This window comes from Phoenix dactylifera, chromosome 16 (assembly GCF_051530095.1).
Source record: "Phoenix dactylifera cultivar Ajwa chromosome 16, Ajwa_hap1_PhDact_Kaust_v1.1, whole genome shotgun sequence".
NCBI lineage: Eukaryota > Viridiplantae > Streptophyta > Magnoliopsida > Arecales > Arecaceae > Phoenix > Phoenix dactylifera.
The window spans coordinates 3,223,676-3,227,606 of NC_143205.1; the positions used below are offsets into that span (position 1 = coordinate 3,223,676).

The 3,931-nt window shown below is 38.2% G+C and overlaps 1 non-coding gene across 1 annotated transcript; it reads left to right on the top strand.

Annotated features, from left to right (window-relative positions):
* Positions 1 to 651: 651 nt before the first annotated feature.
* LOC113461112 (small nucleolar RNA U49) lies at positions 652 to 715 on the top strand. The gene has a single exon (XR_003383168.1). It is a non-coding gene; the product is annotated as a small nucleolar RNA U49 (small nucleolar RNA).
* Positions 716 to 3,931: the final 3,216 nt, after the last annotated feature.

Consider the following 3,931-nt stretch of genomic DNA (forward strand, 5'->3'; position numbering starts at 1 on the left):
ATGTATATATATATATGTATATATATGTATATATATATATATAGATATGTATATATATACACACATATATATATATATATATATATATATATATATATGTATATATATATACATATATATATATATATGTATATATATATACATATATATATATATATGTATATATATATACATATATATATATATGTATATATATATACATATATATATATATGTATATATATATACATATATATATATTTGTATATATATATACATATATATATATATGTATATATATATACATATATATATATTTGTATATATATATACATATGTATATATATATACATATGTATATATATATACATATATATATATATATGTACATATATATATACATATGTATATATATATACATATATATATATATATACATATATATATATATATATATATACATATATATATATATATATACATATATATATATATATATATATATATATATATATATATATATATATACATATATATATATATATTTGGGTTACCACTGTTTATAACACTCAAGTGATGCCATCTTAACATCTTCCTCCTAATTGATTTTTTTCTTTTTTTATGGTTGGTTCATTAGTGTTTTTTTAGGTGTATGTATGCACGGTTAATTGATCCTGATGAGGAGGAATGACCTCATGATAGGAAGTGCCGTATGACACTTAACAGCAGCTGTTTCACCCTATATCGATCTCTTCTATCTGCTGTTCTCAGACCCCTCATCTCAAATAAAAACAAACTATGGGCTTGTTCTTAAAGGGTAGCTGAAACAGAACTCCCACAGCCCTAAGGCCCACAGACCACAAACCAATTGATTTTGAATTTTGATTTACTCAAGCTAGAGTGGGTCTAGCTGATCTAAGCATTATTTTTTCAAAAGGAAAATCTCAACATTGTAGGTTTGTCTTGCATTTTGAACCAACTTTTTTTTTGTTGGTCCAATTGATTTTGATTTAGTCAAGCTAGAGACACTACAATATCACTTTCCTTAATTTAGGACCAATAGCTGATCCTTAGGCCTTTCTTCGCTTTAGATGGATTATTTTTAAATAATTTTTTAAAATATTTTGCACTTATTAAAATTTTATTATTATTATTATTATTATTTTAAAGGTCTCTCTTAGTGAATTCGTCCTAGGCTCCCAAATGCATTGGGCCGCCCCTGGGTAGGGGCATGCCCCTACTCGGCCTGACCCACTTCCATCCCTAGTAAGGTAGCTTGTAAGTGATGAGTATTCAGTATGATAGTGCACCCGCGTGTCAATGTGAGGTCTCACCTTGATGAATGAGAAATTCTATGAAACACTCTGTACACTTAGATAAATCCCTTAGAGTGCTTGTGGAATCATTTCAGGCTCTATGAACAATATGTGGCAAAAATCCTAATTATATATGATCATAGGAAAGGAAACATCCATGCGTTAATCTAAAATTGTTTATAGTTGCGTGCAAATGGCTTATAGGGCGTACGCCACACTAACATTATTTACAACCATGACAGTAAATACTCTCTGCACATAGATACCATTGACTATAACATATCCACCCTGATGTGACCAGCTACCAGCAGTCTAAGCTACAGCTGCTCTTGTTAGAAAATCACCCTAATACGGGAAATCAAGGATCAACATTAGCACATAGACTCAGGAGAAGTGGTCCAAACTTATGATGTGAATGGCAAAAACTTTCCAACTTTCCATAGGCTATGGTAACTAGATCATGACGACAGTTCAACTTCTTATGGCCAGACTTGCCACAATGGAATTATGGAAGCAACCTTTGATCTTTTTCTTGCCCTTCTCAACATTCTTCCTGTTGCTGGAAACTGGACCCGGGGGTGACCACGGACCAATGAGGAGGAGCTCTGGCAGGGGATGCGGCGGCGGGCTGCGTCCTCCGGGAGACCTGCAAGAAGCCAATGGCCGGGGGTTCCAGCGCCGGCCCTCCGATGCTTAAGTCAGAGAGGGGTTTTTTGATGGAGCCAGCAGAGAGGCTACGTAAAAGGAAAAAAGATCTCCCCCTAGAAGGAAGAAGTCCCCCCTTTTATAAGAGGGGTGTATAGGTTACTTGTGACGTGACTGTGCGAATTAATGAGTTACCGTCATGATTGGACGTGATCGTATGAATTAATGAATTGCCGTGGATGGCCCGAGATTTTGGGCTGGTTGGAGGTCCGTGGAGATCGTGCGCATTTAATTGTTGATAGTCGCTGGGGCGGAGATCGCAGGATTGGACCCCGGATGAGGAGGAGAGGGGTTTGATTTCCGGTGGAGTGGAGGGGTCTGCTTTGTCCTTTGACTGGGTCTCCTTTGGGCTTGAGGTCGATCGGTGTCACGACCCCCGCCCCATTCCGACGGGCCGCTGCGACGGTCCTAGGGTGCGGGTAGGCATAAGGCCACCAGCCACCGCGTAGAACCCTACTACCTATCAATCATCAATAAATCTTAAAAAATTTGGCATGATACATGCACAAAATGATCACTTTTCCTATAGTGACCTGTCAGGATTATCTCAATACATATAACAACACTACCTATCAGAGCAGCAATTACATAATCTGTCACATAATGAACCTGGACAATATATATCAATACATCATCTCAGGCATATAACTCATCTGTATAAAAATCTGGTTCCCATTCCATCCATGGTCAAACCCATATCCACAACAGGATCTATGACTGTAACTATACACTATATATAATAGAAGGTTTATAATACACCAAAATGTATAAACCTTTATCTATATTATACTATACTATGGAGCGGCACAGCTAGCAGGCAATCTCTAACCCTGCTCCTCTCTATACAATACTGACCTGCAATCAAAAACACCAAACTGGGGAGTGAGTATATGAATACTCAGTGAGTGGAGTAGAGAGTACTATGCACATGAGACCAGATATAATCATGGCTCGAGGTGAAATCTCAAGAGCATATGAGCAGTCATCAAGAACAGGATACACATAACTCAACATAAGAAATATGGAGTAAATCATCACAATCCCAATCAACTCATCTGGAGCATATATAGAATAATCAAATAAGTATGTATGATAACATGAATATGCTTAACAGGTTATAGTACTAAAATATATAAATCAGGTGTCAATAGGCTGAATCATCAACAAGACAGCTATCGGAAGGTGGGTTTTACGCCCCAGGCGAACCAGCAACAACTCCCTACTATCACATGCATATGTAGGATAAGACACCATATCGATAATATAAATGCTAGATAGCTATCGGGAGGTGGGTTTTACGCCCCAGACGAACCAGCAACAACTCCCCACTATCACATGCATATGCAGGATAAGACACCATACTGATAATATAAATGCTAGACAGCTGTCGGAAGGTGGGTTTTACGCCCCAGGCGAACCAGGAACAACTCCCCACTATCACACGCATATGCAGAATAAGACACCATACTGATAATATAAATGCTGGCCAGTATCCAGAACAGAAATCCATGAAAACATCTCACATCTGTCTACTAAACGGCACCTCGCGGAAATTCTACATCCGCGAAAAGCCATACTGCACCTTGCGGGGTCTTACTATGCCCGGCGGCAAGCAGAATATAAGTCGTAGGATTGGCCGATCCTACGCCTAGGGCCATGTCCCCCCTAGGAAGGGACTGGGTTCCGCCCACTCAGAAGGCTACTATGTGCACACAGGCCGATGTTCAACCCCATCGACTATAGGTATCCTGTAGATACTGCCAAGCCATGCATAAATGCTATAATGCACCCTCCCAATACTCTACTAAAAAGGAGTATGATCAAGACTACTACTCACTCGACTCCGACCCAATCATAAACTAACATCAGGGTTGGGAGTGAGGGGTCAAGGGTGTGCAATGCAACTCAATATACCATGAGAAGGGCTCTAC